Source organism: Schistocerca gregaria, chromosome 2, assembly GCF_023897955.1.
Source record: "Schistocerca gregaria isolate iqSchGreg1 chromosome 2, iqSchGreg1.2, whole genome shotgun sequence".
In the NCBI taxonomy this organism is placed as follows: Eukaryota; Metazoa; Arthropoda; class Insecta; order Orthoptera; family Acrididae; genus Schistocerca; species Schistocerca gregaria.
Window position 1 is genome coordinate 273,873,685 of NC_064921.1, and position 16,099 is coordinate 273,889,783.

The window sequence follows — 16,099 nt, forward strand, 5'->3', positions numbered from 1 at the left end:
TCAATCCTGAGATGGTACAATGACTGCTGTAGAATGTGTGTACTGCAAGATACTTATTGATGTGAAAAATATTACGCAAATTAGGGCAACATGTTTACTCTTTGGATAAGCCATTTACTCTTTGAATTTTGATCTCTATTTTTTATGAAAATCTTTTTATTGGTTTATATGTGGTACATCATACGATTAAAAGTAATGAATACAATGTTTATGCGATCTTTAACATGTTTGATCCATACCTCCACACTACTGCTTGCATAATGTGCGCACTGTACAACGTACAGCTACTTCAGTAGCATGATGCACAAATGTGCACTGTTGCTATTGCCCTCTGTATGCACTGCTCGGCAACGATGCTGTGCGTGCCGAGCCATCGTGTGTTGGGACAGTCTGAGAGGTGAGAGACCGGGACATACATCAAAGAGCTAGGATTATCCAGAGAGCCGGTAACAGACAGTAATTATATATTGCTTCAGGTGTTGAACAGGCTAGTGATGAACTTACCCTGGGAGAACAAAAGTTTGCATTCCTCATCGACAGTTGTAATGCCGATAACCTTGACAGCAGTAGTGTGTCCTGTCTTCGAGGTCACCATGCTCTTTTCAACAAGATGACGCAAGACCACAATTTGTGCATGTTATCCTGAACTACTTTAGTACAGAAGCTGTTGGATTATTGCCCTTGGGAGGATGCTTCCTGGATACCTCATCCACTGAGAACATATGATCAGGTGTCACAACCACAAGACTGATATTCCACCACTCTCCGGCCACTATAATTTATGAATTATGACACAGAGCAGCATTGGGGCTAATCAGAGATATGGGCCCTGCGGCGCCTATAACAGGAAGTGACTGCAAGTTTTATAGCAACAGTTATAATGGAATGCACGTTTCGGCAAACATGGGCATAGCTGGTAGTGACATGGTTGTGCCACCATAGCCTCAGTTGCCTGGTCTCATTATTTCTCGTAATTTTTGTCAGATGTATTGTCATAATTCCCATTGTATATACTCCAACTGATGTTTTACGTTTGAAAATGATGACATTGTTCGTTGAAACTGGTAATGTAACCCTTTCTTATTAAAGAAAAGATTTTATGTATTGTGACTATGGCTTCACTATTGTAGTGTCAAATAAGCATTTTAATTTCACACCAATTTTATACTCTGTACATGCATGATTAAATACAGTGAAGCTCTCGATGACACATTAGAAAGACAAGGACTTTGTTTGCTACCTTTTCATTCACATACTGATTTCCCACCCGTAGATAGCAGAACATTCGCGTTGTAATTCGGGCAAGGCACACGTCGATGCCCGCTGCATATTTCTCGTGGGCCCCAAGCACAGTGTAATGATGTATCATTATCTGCATTTCAAGCTCAGTTCGAATCGATCCCAAGGCAAGTCAGAGCTATTGTTGCTGCTAGAGGTGGTAGCTCTTTGTGTTAAGTTTCGCACCCTGTACACCCCAAGTCATATTTCATAATTCATGTCGTGTCTTGTGTACACATACGGTTTTTATTGCTTGGTATCTCTTGTGGTGTAGATTTTATGGCTGACAGTGTACATTTGGCTCATATTACGACCAAACGACTACCCTCTAGTTAGAGGGAGAGTTGTCCAGCATTTTAGCCCATAATGGCAACAATGTAACAACCATATTAAAATTTTGTGAAGTGTTGGACTTCCTAATAAAGTTTAAGGCAAAAGGTGTCAATTAGTTCTAAGTGAATGGCTCAGCTCTTCTTTCCCATTTTTGGGTGAGTTATCCCAATCCAATAGGCAGTTTCAGCATTTTTATTCAGCTGATTCTAGTTCCATTAAGCAGCATCTCAAATCAGAATCAGTTCAGTTTCATTCAACTGCAAATACATCAGTGTGTGCGAAGGCACTAACACTACAATGAAATTTTTGCAATAACCACAATTCTTCTACAAAAATAAGTAACTGTTTAAGCACTTTGGTGTACCTTTCAAGAAAAAAATTATGTCCTGTAGCAACATAGCTTTTAGATAAACTACACTCGCCAGTAAATATCAACACACCGTGGACACAAACAATTGAAGACTTTGTAAGTCACAATTTAGCATGTCGTAAGGATGTCTCGCCAAACGATTGGTGGATTTCAATACAATGCAAGGAAACAAATTGATCTATTAGTGAAGACCCACATGTTTGTGTCCATGTAATTAGATATGGCGAGAAAGCTGCAAATATATATTCTCGGGGAGTAATCTTTAGGTATTCTCTTGGAAGTATAGCCACTGCTCAAAGTCCAAGAGAAGTTTGTTGATAACCAGCAAGGGTGCTGATGACTATCCTGTTGAGGGTCCTAAATATCCCATCAGCATCATCAGCAACGAAGGAAGGGAGAGTGAGCGAAAATGCAATTTTATGAACGAAACGTTTTAATACATATTTTTCACCTGTTAGCAATCTCGTTGTCAAATTCAGGTTTTTACCTACAAAGTGTTCTCGTTCGTGACGTAGCGGGAGCTTGCCTTTATCGCGAATCTCTCGCCCAGCACAAAGTCCCAAGCGACTAGAAAATGGCGCAGGTGACTTCGGTATTCAAGAACGGTAAAAGAAGGGACCGACAGAATTACAGACCTATATCCCTAACTTCGGTTTGCTGCAGAATCGTTGAACATATTCTCAGATAGTATATAATAAATTTCAGCATGGTTTTAGAAAGCATCGCTCGTGTGAATTGCCTTTTCTCACATGAGATACTGAGAACTATGGATGAAGGGCAACAGGCAGATTGCATGTTTCTAGATTTCCGGAAAGCATTTCACAAGGTGTCCCAGTGCAGGCCGTTAACGATGGTACGAGCCTATGGAATACGTTCACAGATATATGAGTAGCTCAAAGAGTTATTAAATAATAGAAGCCTCGACGGCGGGTGTTAATCAGAGACAAGGGTGTCGACGGGATTGCCCCAAGGAAATGTGATAGCATCGCTGTTGTTCTCTGCATACACAATGATTTGGTGGACAGGGTGGGCAGCAATCTGCGGTTGTTTGCTGAAGATACTGTGGTGTGCGCTACAGCGTCGTAGTTGAATGACTGCAGGAAGATACGAGTTAGACAAAATTCCTAGCTGGTATGATGAATGGCAGCTAGCCCTAAACGTGGAAAGATGTGAGGTGATGCGGATGAGTAGGGAGAATACGGTATCCGCTTGACACAGTCAAGTGGTCTAAATATCTGGGTGTAACACAGCTAAGCGAAATGAGATATAACGAGCATTGGAGAAATCTTAGGGAAGAGAATTCTAGGAACGACTGGCTCACCTGTAGAGGAAACCGCATGTAGGACACTGGTGCAACCTATTCTTGAGTATTCAGGAAGACATCGAAGCAATTCAGAGGCGGGCTATTAGATTTGTTACCGGTAGGTTCGAACAGCACGGAACTCTGACGGAGATGCTTCGGCAATTCCAATGCGAATCGCTGGACGGAAGGTGATGTAACTTTTAACAAACACTATTGAGAAAATTTAGCTAACCAGCTTTTGAAGCTCAATGCCGAACGATTATACTGCTGCCTACATACATTGTGCGTAAGGACCACGAAGAAAAAAAAGAAATAAGGACTCGTACGGAGGCATATGGAGAGTCGTATCTTACTCGATTTATTTGTGAGTAAAACGGGAGCTTGAGGAGTATCAGTGTAGATGATATGCAGATTGTAGTAAAACAGTCCAACCCCTGAAGATTACATCAATTGTTTTCGGTAGGAGCAAGCAGTTGAAGTGACTGCAGCTGTCAATACCGTTTGTAAATAATAATATTTCTTATTATATTGATTACTATTAATTAATTTACTATTCTGACAGATTAATGTGTTGAACTTAGAATTCATTTATGTAAATTTTTTTCTACAAATAGTCTAATTGGTTCAGCTGCATTATCGTAACGTCTCGCTGCTAGAGATCGGGACAGTCTCCGACACACTGCCACACGATACTGGCACACTGCAGTAAGTTGCTACTGTCACAGATGAATGAAGATAATCATCTTTAACTCATGTTTCGAACAAAGAAATGTAAAGGTAATAAAAGCAGATGATGTACAGATATTAGTGATGTGACCAGTTATTCTTTTAACATGTACTAATGATTAAATGCATAAAACAGAGAGGAGAAATGAGAATTGGGCAAATAATCACTATCGAAAAAACAGGTAAAGATCTAGAGAACAAATTGAAAAATTTTTCCTACTCTGAAGTTATATTACACGTGAGGCGTGATTATTCTGTTCTGGATTACGAGGGCGTTCTAAGGCTTCATCGTGAAGTGTCTAAATGGGTTGATATGACCCTTGCTTTCGACGCCTCACAAAGTGTCAATAGAAGATAGATTTGTATACAGCAGAAGTAAACAGTCTCTTGAAGTACAAAATTTAGAACAATTTTCTTGTGAACAGTATTTTAATACTAGACAGAGTACTGATATGCTGCAGTCTATTGCTCGAGTGGCACTCCTCATGTGCTAATCATATTTTGATTGATCCTCAGTGCTATCTGAATTTAATTTCCATCTGATACGCCCGCTAAACCCACAAGGCAGAACAGGTAATAGAAGTGTACAAAGAGCCAAAGGTTGAGGTCAGCTTCTCCTTCTAATCATCATTTATTGTAATGTAATAACGTTTACAACCAAAGCGGCACCGAAGAATGACAGAAGTATTAAGTAGCTGCAGGCACAAGGTCAGCTAAACTGACACATCAGACGAAATGAAGGAAGCAGTGAATCATGGACTAAGCAACGAGAAATTACAGCACTAGTGCAGTCACAACGGCCATTCGTCGCTAAAATAATTCTACGGGGCGTGCTGAAAAGTAATATTTCCAATTTCTTTTGTGGAAACTCCTAAAGCCTTTTATATAAAACAAAACGTATTAATACTCCACATCATTATTCTTCATGTCTACATATTTACTTCTTAACATAGTCACCCTGATAACGAATACATTTCTCACAACAAAAGACCGTCACTACAGAATGTTTGTTTGACTTGGAAAAGCCAGTGTCCGATCAAGATTTATGATAAACTGATTAAATTGTTTGAGACTAAAATATTTCGTAGTATAAATCAGTAATCATTAGCGCATATTCCAAATAAAATCATAAAACTTTAATTGATTCTTTTCTTAAAATATAGGTCTTTTTATATTACTTTTTCAGTTTCATTTTATCATATGTTTTTATTTTAAGTGTCAGTGCCACAATAATACATTGCGCTAAAGCTTATATGACATTATATACGAACACGTTTCTAGGTATCAGAAAGAGTTGAAAACAACACATTTTATACCAAAGAAGAAAAGTTGTCCCTTTGCAGTCAGATGATAAAGAAATAATGAGGTGGTAGTGTCGATATGTGTAGGGATTGAATAACTGTATGGAATCACCACAAATGCAACGTTGGCATTCTAGACTAACATCAACTCATCATGTCCACTCTCAAAAAGAAGTAACGCACACAATCGTTGCAGCGTGTATTTAAAGTAAGCTCGATTTGCAACCTCATAGCGGCGTTACTGGCGCCACTCTCACGCGACTGGCACGAAATTTGAACAGACCTCATCTTTCAGACGTACAAACACGCCTACCAACATTCGTTTAAGCCATAAAGCTCGTTTTTGGTTTTATAATTTTTTTCTACTACTGTAGTTGAATATCCGACATGACTTTCACACTGTAGGTGCTTTCCGGGGATATAGCTGAGCTGTATATTAATAGGTCAGGAAAAAGAATGAACTGGTCCGCTACCAGAAGGCCTGTTGAAGATGTCCTCCACTACCGCCGGGTTGACTGACTCAAATTCATACCACTGCGTCATTCTGCACCGCCCGCTTCCCATAATGCACGAGATCGCTATCCCTCTTATAGAAAGTAAACCTTTCACTTCGACATTCCTGCAACAGAATTAAAATGTTTGCCGTTCCACACCGAAAGATCATCTCCTAACCAAGTCACTTGGCTTCCAAACAAGGTAATTTCCTATTCCCACTGACACAGAAAACGTTTCATGTAGCATATTTTGTGGTAGTCGGTTACGTTACCAGCGATTGCATTGTAAGTAGGCTGTTTAGGTTTTTATATTGGTAACGCCACGTAGCGCTCTGTATAAAAATCAATGGCTGTTCTATGTGCAGTCTGTGGATAGTTTGCATTGTTGTCTGCCATTGTAGTGTTGGGCAGCTGGATGTTAACAGCGCGTAGCGTTGCGCAGTTGGAAGTGAGCCACCAGCAATGGATGATGTGGGGAGAGAGATGGCGGAGTTTTGAAATTTGTAAAACTGGATGTCATGAACTGCTATGTATATTATGGTTTTTCAACACTATTAAGATAAATACATTGTTTTTCTGTATCAAAATCTTTCATTTGCTAACTATGCCTATCACTAGTTAGTACCTTCAGTAGTTGGAATCTTTTATTTAGCTGGCAGTAGTTGCGCTCGCTGTATTGCAGTAGTTAGAATAACGAAGATTTTTGTGAGGTAAGTGATTTGAGAAACGTATAGGTTAATGTTAGTCAGGGCCATTCTTTTGTAGGGATTATTGGAAGTCAGATTGCGTTGCGCTAAAAAATATTGTGTGTCAGCTTAAGCAAAGTCTTGTGTTATTTTTCTAACGGGACGTTTCATATGTCGATCCTTAGCCGAGGATACCTCACTGGAATCTTCTATTTTTTTGTGTAGTTTGTGTAATTAGTGTAGATTTCATTTATTGCTAGCGGATAATTGTAGAGACAATCTCCTTTGTAGTTGTAGTCTTTCATAGTTGTACAGTAAAACAGGTGTGGTACGCATGTATATTTTCACCAAGTATTTCGCAGCTGCGCTTGCAATTAACTAGATACTATTTTCAGTGCTATTTTAATGTGTTCTCTTATTTTTGCCCTTCAAATTGTGTTTTTCTGTGTTGTTGTGTGAAATATTGTGACAATAATGGCGTGTGAAAAACGTAATAGTAGGCTCCAAAGTATAACAACGCGCGACAACAAAGAAACAGACAATGGACTCGCACTGCAGGCAGCCACGTGCGCCGGCTGGCTCAGCGAAAAATAACATAGACGCTAATCTTGAGCAAATTTTAGCATTTCTTACTGACGTATACAACATGATAATTGCTTCGAAGTTGAAACTCTGTGCACTAGAAAGGGTAAAAGATTACACCACATTTCACATGTAAAACCGTTTATTGAAAGAGAATTTGCTTTTTTAACTTTGTCTTTGCCATATAACTTTTCACTTTACATTACTAGTTTGCTTTGTCAGACTTAGAAACTGTTAACATGCAACAATGTTTTGAAGTTCACTATCCAGTCTAGAACCTAGGGAACATATTTAGATAGTATTTACGAATGCATTGTTATAGTGAATAGACGACACAGAGTTGTATTTGTACATTCTTACTTGTTAGTTGCACGATTACGTGACGACTATCAGGCTTACATACTTAGGACATGTATTGGTACTGCTAATGAGATTTTAATGCAACATTTTGGTTTACTTGAAGATACATTCTGGATTTAAAGTACTTTCTGTCATATACCAGATGACACAGTGCTTAGTTTATGTGACAGCTACACGATTATATCACGACGCTACTAATATGTGACACAATTTACATTGTTAACATGTTTTAGTAGTAACTTTTGTGGTATAGCTACAATGAGACAGCCTTTTCCGTAGCACAACAATACATTACAGTATAGTACTTTCTTGATCTCGGTAAGGTACATAATAACTACGAGATCTATACGCAAAGCATTTCACTTTCGTTTATGATGAGGTACGTACCTTGACTTCAGCAGAACTTTGCTTACGGAGGACGATAACTACGACATTTCCACAGAATTATCTTACAGCAAGACGCACATTTAGCGCTACAGGACATGCATTTGAGAGATTAATTTTGTACTTAAGCCATTTATTTTTCGAGATTTTTGAATTTCAAAAGAAAGTTTTCCGTGATACATTTCATTCCATTGCTGTAATCTGTAACACCTGAGAGTAAACACACAATTACACAGCTATCTAATAATCTGACAGAGAAAGAAACATCTTTTTACTACGTCAGTGACACATGTTTACGCAATTATGCAGGTAGATAACTTCACACTTATGAAATTGTATTTTGTCTGTACTTTGTGAACTGTTCATACTTTTCGGAACTATTGTGATACTATGAGAGTTTTGAATGACGTATTTAGTATGGGATCATGATTTTTAAAGTACGTTTGAGGTAGATGACACTTTTGACATGAGCAGAGAATTTTTTTAGGTTTTGAAATTATTGGAGGAAGCTACGACGATTTTGAGAATTTGACTGAGGTATTATGATGTTATTATTACGATGACTATGTGTATTATGCTTTTGCGGTATGTTTATGGTCAATAAGCTGATGTTATATGAGTTATTTGATTATGCTACATATCTGTTATGATGAAATATTGAAGTGTCGACGAATAAGGTAAGGAATAATGAGTAGTGGTTAGGGACTCTGGTTTGTGAAAAAGGTGGTTGGAAACCAAGAATCGTACTTTAAGAGTTATGAAAGGTATGTAAATGCATGAATGTATTACAATGCCGACGGAACTTTTTTGGACACTGGTATATCAATAGGGTTTTGTTTCTACAGATTTGTAACGCAAATTCTTGACCTGTGAAATATTTTATATGAGACTGCCACTGTAGCGGAAACTGGTGTCGTAAATATTTCGGTAAGAAAGTTAAGTGACCACCTACACGTAATGCGTCGTGGGCACCCAGCTGAGCGACAGCCACCTGGAAACAAGTCATTAGTGTGTACCTTTCAGAGGCACAGGTGAAACAAAAAGAGGCTATTTTCCTCGCTATTGACATTACTTTGTAGAAAGCATCGCAAATACGACACGCTCAAACTTGAGAACATATGACTATACTGTGGAGCTCTTAATTTATGATATTTACTAAAATGCCTAATGAAATGATGTGAAACATTTTACATCTATTGTATTATTAGCTGAGAGAATTTTTTTGCCTTTGGAGACGCCATTTTCCTAGTGAATGGCGTTTCATATGTTGCTTTATATATCTATATATTTGCTCATTTTGTTTAATATCTAGTTTCTTGCTGCACTGCAGCTTTGGTTGAAATAAAATTTAATACATATACTAATATAACTATTTTCTGTCTACAGACCCAGTAAAGAATAATTTTATGATGTACTTTCATAGAAAAGAGAGCACAAATAGACATTTGACTTCACAGGAATTGCATAATTAATTTTTTTAACGACTTGGTAACTTTCTTGCAGAGTACGTTTTTGTGATGCATCACTCTAGTGTTAAGATGTGATATAGGTATTAAGTGGGGCCATTATTACTGTAATATTTTTTTTGCTTGAGCTTTGTCATGTTTAGATATAAGTTATTGCATTTGCCGCTGCTTGCTTTGACAATTTCCATGTTTGTCATTGCTGTTTGTGTTAATTGTTTTGTGCTGCTGCACTGCCTCGTCCATTAGTTTAGCATCTGAGCTCAGTAGATTTAAGTTAGCTTAAGAGGGGGTAGACTATATGAGAGAACGAGTTGTGATGAATTGGGAGAAATGCATTGAGAAGTTGTACGAAAAATGTACAGGAAGCAGGTGTAGGTAGGATTTTCTTGGAAATAAATGATGAGGTAAGATACTGGAAAATAAATAATGAGGTATGAAATATACGAACATATAAATACAGAAAGCATGATTGGATAGGATGTTGAAATGTTGAAATAAGACGAAAGATCTATGGAATGAAGTTTTGGGTTGGACTGCAGTACCAAATGTTACACTGAAAATAAACCCTGTCCTTTCCTTTTGTGTTATCCCACTATGTGTTTGTGTACTCTTGTGTATTTGTTTTCTTTCTGTCTCTGTGTACTGTTTCACAGAATTTTTTCTCTTCTAATTCTACGCTACATTCACTATGATGAGGAATACTGTTATCCTCAAATATAATTTTGCATTAATAATATGTTATTTACTTCGTAAAGATGTTTAGAAATTATTTATTCTGTTTTGTTTTGTTGCTCATATGTGAAGTTGATGTTTCAAAAGTTATTCTGATCTTTATGTATGTACTTACATCATAATTGTTGTAACACTGATGTGCATGTTTATTTCTATTCTTTTGTAAAGCCTGTTTTACTACAAATGTTATCTGCATTATTGTTTTTAATGATGTATTTTGTACCTTTGTTATTGTATTCTTATGTTATAAAATTGTAATTGACACCAGTTCATCAAATTAAGTAACTTGTAAGTTACATTTCACTGCACACGTTTCTATTTGTCATGGTATATGGACAATATGTGATAAGTAGGGACTGTTAGTGTTTGGAAGTGTGTTGATAATTCAGCAAGGGACTGGTTAACAGCATTGCTGGTTCTAAGGACATTTCCAGAAACTTTGTGCATCCACAAGTGGTGGTTGATGGACTTGCTATGTTCTCCGCAAGACTCTTTGATGGTGATTGTGCACCTGCACAGCCGCAACAGGTGGCTGCTGGCCGTCTCTACAAGAACTGAAGTGGGTCTGCACCTTCGATGGCCCACCAATGCCATTATTTCTACAAGGACTGCAGTGGGTCTGCAACTCTGGTGGCCCACCAATACCGTAATCTCTACCGGGACTACAGTGGGTCTGTTCTGTGATGACGTACCTACCAATAATCTTCAAAACTTCGACTGACTCTGCTGTGGGTTTGCTCTGTTGTGGCCCATTACCTGTCTGCATGTCAAGAATCAGCACTGTCTTTCCGTTGGAAGGACAACACTACTTCTTCAAGACTGCATGGAAATCCACTACTTTCGTGTGCATTTTCTTTTACTGCTCGGACCTTGAGAAAAACACTGCTATTTTACTGTGATGAACGATCAGGACTCTGTATAGATTGTGAGAAAATTTTAGCTTTTGACCAACATTGTATCGATAACTATGTGCATTTAATTTCCTTGTTATTGTAATTATGAAAAATTTTATTCAAATCTGTATTGGCCACTGCCCAAAACAGTTTGTAAAATTTTTTGTGGGAAGCATGGGGGCTATGAAAGTAGGCTGTTTAGGTTATCTTATTGGTAACGCCACGTAGCGCTCTGTATGAAAATCACTGGCTGTTGTGTGTGCAGTCTGTGGCTAGTTTGCATTGTTGTCTGCCATTGTCGTGTTGGGCAATTGGATGTTAACAGCGTGTAGTGATGCGCAGTTGGAGGTGAGCCGCCAGCAGTGGAGGATGTGGGGAGAGAGATGGTGGAGTTTTGAAATTTGTAAGACTGGATGTCATGAACTGCTGTGTACATTATGATTTTTCAACAATATTAAGACAAAGACATTGTTTTTTCTCTATCAAAATCTTTCAAATGCTAACTGTGCCTATCAGTAGTTAGTGCCTTCAGTAGTTTGAGTCTTTTATTTAGCTGTCAGTAGTGGCTCTCGCTGTATTGCAGTAGTTCGAGTAACGAAGATTTTTGTGAGGTAAGTGATTTGTGAAACGTATAGATGAATGTTAGTCAGAGCCATTCTTTTGTAGGGATTATTGAAAGTCAGATTCCGTTGCGATAAAAAATATTTTGTATAAGTTTAAGCACAGTCTTGTATAATTTTGCTAAGGGGACGTTTCAGCATGAAGCTCTCCTATTATCTCTGGGGGATTTTTGTGATGCTCTCTATTAATTTCGTGCGTTTCCATTGGTGGAGATATACACCGCGTAAAAGAAAAAAGGATCAGTTTGTCGAAATCTTGTAGCTGTCTCCTATTACTACACACAAGTTAGAAATAGGGTTCAATGATGCGTACGACATTCCTCTATAATGCTATAAGAGCGCGGCGCGCTGAGATGTCACCATCGGAATCTATAACCAAGGCGTTGACACATGCGAAAAGAAGGCCATACCTCAGAAGCTCTTTTGTCGTGTAAGGTGGGTTAATATGATACATTGACACTCCATTTCCAATTTCACCAGAGTTTTGTCAGACGACACTTTACACGTGTCAGACGATGGGAAGGTCTTCGCAGACGGTCTTACCGACATTTCACACTTTTTGTTCATGCTTCTCTGATGGATGTCAGAATCTTGACTCCCAGTGTTCAAATCACATTGCTTTCTTAGGTTCCTCTGTTCAGAATCTACACGAAATTGCCCCAGGAGCTGGTTTGATACCACAGATTCTTGAGGCATTCATTGCCACCCATTTTGCCATCCTAAACGACAGTTCTCAGAGCAGTGAGCAACATGACGAGGTTCTTGACAACCTTTGACACTGTTCATACTCCTGGACGTTTCAACCCTTCAGTAAGGACACTGTGTGGCTGGATCCTCATTTAAAGTGGTCGAATACCTTTGAAGTGCAGCGCAACCACAACTTTAGGTCTCGTATACGGGTTGCAACCACTAGAGACTATTCAAAGCCATTCGAAGAAATTTGGTTGTGATCCGTAGGAGCAAACGATGCTTCTGCTTTTTCAGCTCTCCTGTTTGGAGTAGCGCTATGAAGGAAGGGTGCGACATTGACATGCGTGAAGGAAATGGGACCCATTAAGAACCTTCTCACCCCTCCTCCCCACCCCAGTTCGTCAAAACACTCGGTGATACCCGTCCACCAGCAGTGAGAATTTTTTAAAATGTACCTGGACAGAGACAACCTGTGAAGTAGTCCTAGGGGCCTACAATCAGGCAACTTCCAGTGGAGGAAGTGTTTGGGAATGAACACCTCAGTGCGCTACTCCCTAGTACCATAACAGAGATAAGCTGTAAGCACCTTTGAGCCAAATTTCTCACTTCTACATCAACATCTACATCCATACTCCGCAAGCCACCTGACTGTGTTTGGCGGAGGGTACCTTGAGTACCTCTATCGGTTGTCCCTTCTATTCCAGTCTCGTATTGTTCGTGGAAAGAAGAATTGTCGGTATGCTTCTGTGTGGGCTCTAATCTCTCCGATTTTATCGTCATGGTCTCTTCGCGAGATATACGTGGGAGGGAGCAATAAACTGCTTGACTCTTCGGTGAAGGTATGTTCTCGAAACTTCAACAAAAACCCGTACTGAGCTACTGAGCGTCTCGCCTGCAGAGTCTTCCACTGCAGTTTATCTATCATCTCCGTAACGCTTTCGCTATTACTAAATGATCCTCTAACGAAGCGCGCTTCTCTCCGTTGGATCTTCTCTCTCTCTATTATCAACCCTATCTGGTACGGATCCCACACTGCTGAGAAGTATTCAAGCAGTGGGTGAACAAGCGTACTGTAACCTACTTCCTTTGTTTTTGGATTGCATTTCCTTAGGGTTCTTCCAATGAATCTCAGTCTGGCATCTGCTTTACCAACGGTCAGCTTTATATGATCATTCCATTTTAAATCACTCCTAATACGTACTCCCAGATAATTTATGGAATTAACTGCTTCCAGTTGCCTATTTTGTAGCTAAATGATACGGGATCTATCTTTCTATGTATTCGCAGAACATTACACTTGTCTACAATGAGATTCAATTGCCATTCCCTGCCCCATGCGTCAATTCGCTGCAGATCCTCTTGCATTTCAGTACAATTTTCCATTGTTACAACCTCTCGATATACCACAGCATCATCCGCAAAAGGCCTCAGTGAACTTCTGATGTCATCCACAAGGTCATTTATGTGTCTTGTGAATAGCAACGGTCCTACCACACTCCTCTGCGGCACACCTGAAATCACTCTTACTTCGGAAGACTTCTCTCCATTGAGAATGAAATGCTGTGTTCTGTTATCTAGGAACTCTTCAATCCAATCACACAATTGGTCTGATAGTCCATATGCTCTTACTTTGTTCATTAAACGACTGTGGGGAACTGTATCGAAAGCCTTGCAGAAGTCAAGAAACATAGCATCTACCTGGGAACCCATGTCTGTGGCCCTCTGAGTCTCGTGGACGAATAGCGAAAGTTGGGTTTCACACGACCGTCATTTTCGAAACCCATGCCGATTCCAACAGAGCAGATTTATAGTCTCCAGAAAAGTCATTATAGTCTAACATAATACGTGTTCCAAAATTCTACAACTGATCGACGTTAGAGATATAGGTCTATAGTTCTGCACGTCTGTTCGTCGTCTCTTCTTGAAAACGGGGATGACCTGTGCCCTTTTCCAATCCTTTGGAACGCTACGCTCTTCTAGAGACCTACGGTACACTGCTGCAAGAAGGGGGGCAAGTTCCTTCGAGTACTCTGTGTAAAATCTAACTGGTTTCAGTAGGCGAAAATTACGAGGTTCCGAAAAATTGATTCTTTAATTCTGTCGTGCAGTGTATTTCCTAGTGCCAGCCACTTCTGGTCTTCGTGGAAGGCAGCTGCAGACAACGAGTTCACTGCCGTGACCAATCTCATGCCTGTATGACGACAAACACAGTCTCCTCCGCATGTACTTTCCTGTCACCTGTAAATCGTAGTCTAGTGGCTGCCTCATCTCATACAGGCAGTGGGTAATTACTGCTAATCCAATCTCGGTTTCTCACTCATGCACTCCTAGCTCACGACTAAAATAATGGAGGACCTTGAATGTAAGTGGTGCTCTGGGGCATTTGGGTACAGGAGATGAAGTAGTGACAAGACGGAGGAAAAAAGGCTGGTTAATGATGACACCAAAACAAATTTAAAGACGTAGTACTTAAGGCAAAGGGTCTCATGTACTTTAAGATAATAATGAAAATGAAGCCATTATTATTTTGTGTGTACGGCAAAGGGTCTCATGTACTTTAAGATCGTAATCAAAATTAGGTCATCATTATTTTGTGTGTACTTTGCTGTTGTTCTTCTGTTAATCTTGGCTGTAACTAAATGTCAAAAAGTCTTTGTTATTAGTTCAACTTCCGCCACGTTATTATTGTAGGATAGTACATCATTACAATATAGCATTTTAGTTTAAACATACTGGTATTTTTACGACCAAGCAGCGGGGCATATGTTCTTCATGTCACCCTTAATCCCTATAGCTGTGAGATAATCATCGTCTACCATTCTGTTTTATACTAATTCCCGAAATCGGTCCATTATCGACAGAAGTACACACAAGTAGGGTTACAGTAAAAATACCTACTTAAACAGTCTTAAATGCCAAGTACTCGCCACCTAATTTACTTTCAAAATGGCTATCATGACATGTAGGAACGTCGCACTGTTACAGGGGCGGTGAATTGTGACCAACCTCCAAAAGAGAAGTAAGGAGAAACAATATAGCAGGTATTTTATTGCAGTCACATAACATAATTCAATGAACAACAGTTCAGTTAATATAAACTTGTTCGTTTGGGTACTGTGATGAATAATTCTAACAGGTCAATAATTCATACATTGTCTGACATAACTAATGTATTACTGAAAGTGTTGCGACTACCAGCTATCAGTTCATGAAACAACTGAAACGTGACAGTTCGTTTAACATATTCCTGGAATATCATCCTCGTTGTATGTCTAATGACATGGACTTACAGTAACGTGAAAGAGTGAAAGGCATGAGCTCGCTTCCAGCTTGCTGGATGGCAATAAGCAGCAACCTGCTATGATTCACTAAAAGTAAAAAACAGCCAAAGTGGCACAAGAGTTTATATGGCGATCAATTTCGGAAAGTTCATTATAAAGTCATCGAAATAAGTCTTAGTGTGGTGTATGGAAATGCTGCATAGTCGGTTCTCTGGACGAACAATAAAAGAACTCGTATTAATGAGTTTTATTACTACAAGACAAGCACAAATACTGCACTTCCATCTGAGAATTCTTGTAGTCCTTTATAAATGATCATCCACAAGCGCAATTACACAGATGTGTCGCTAGCAAAGGGCGACACATCCGCCGCTCGTGGTCGTGCGGTAGCGTTCTCGCTTCCTGCGCCCGGGTTCCCGGGTTCGATTCCCGACGGGGTCAGGGATTTTCTCTGCCTCGTGATGACTGGGTGTTGTGTGATGTCCTTAGTTAGGTTTAAGTAGTTCTCAGTTCTATGGGACTGATGACCATAGATGTTAAGTCCCATAGTGCTCAGATCCATTTGAGCCAAAGGGCGACACACAAAATAATCACTCTTTT

General features: G+C 39.4%; 1 protein-coding gene across 1 annotated transcript in view; it reads left to right on the forward strand.

Annotated features, from left to right (window-relative positions):
- Nucleotides 1-16,099, forward strand: part of LOC126336865 (potassium voltage-gated channel protein Shaw-like) — a 1,557,807-nt gene that overhangs the window by 90,324 nt on the left and 1,451,384 nt on the right. The window lies entirely within an intron of this gene.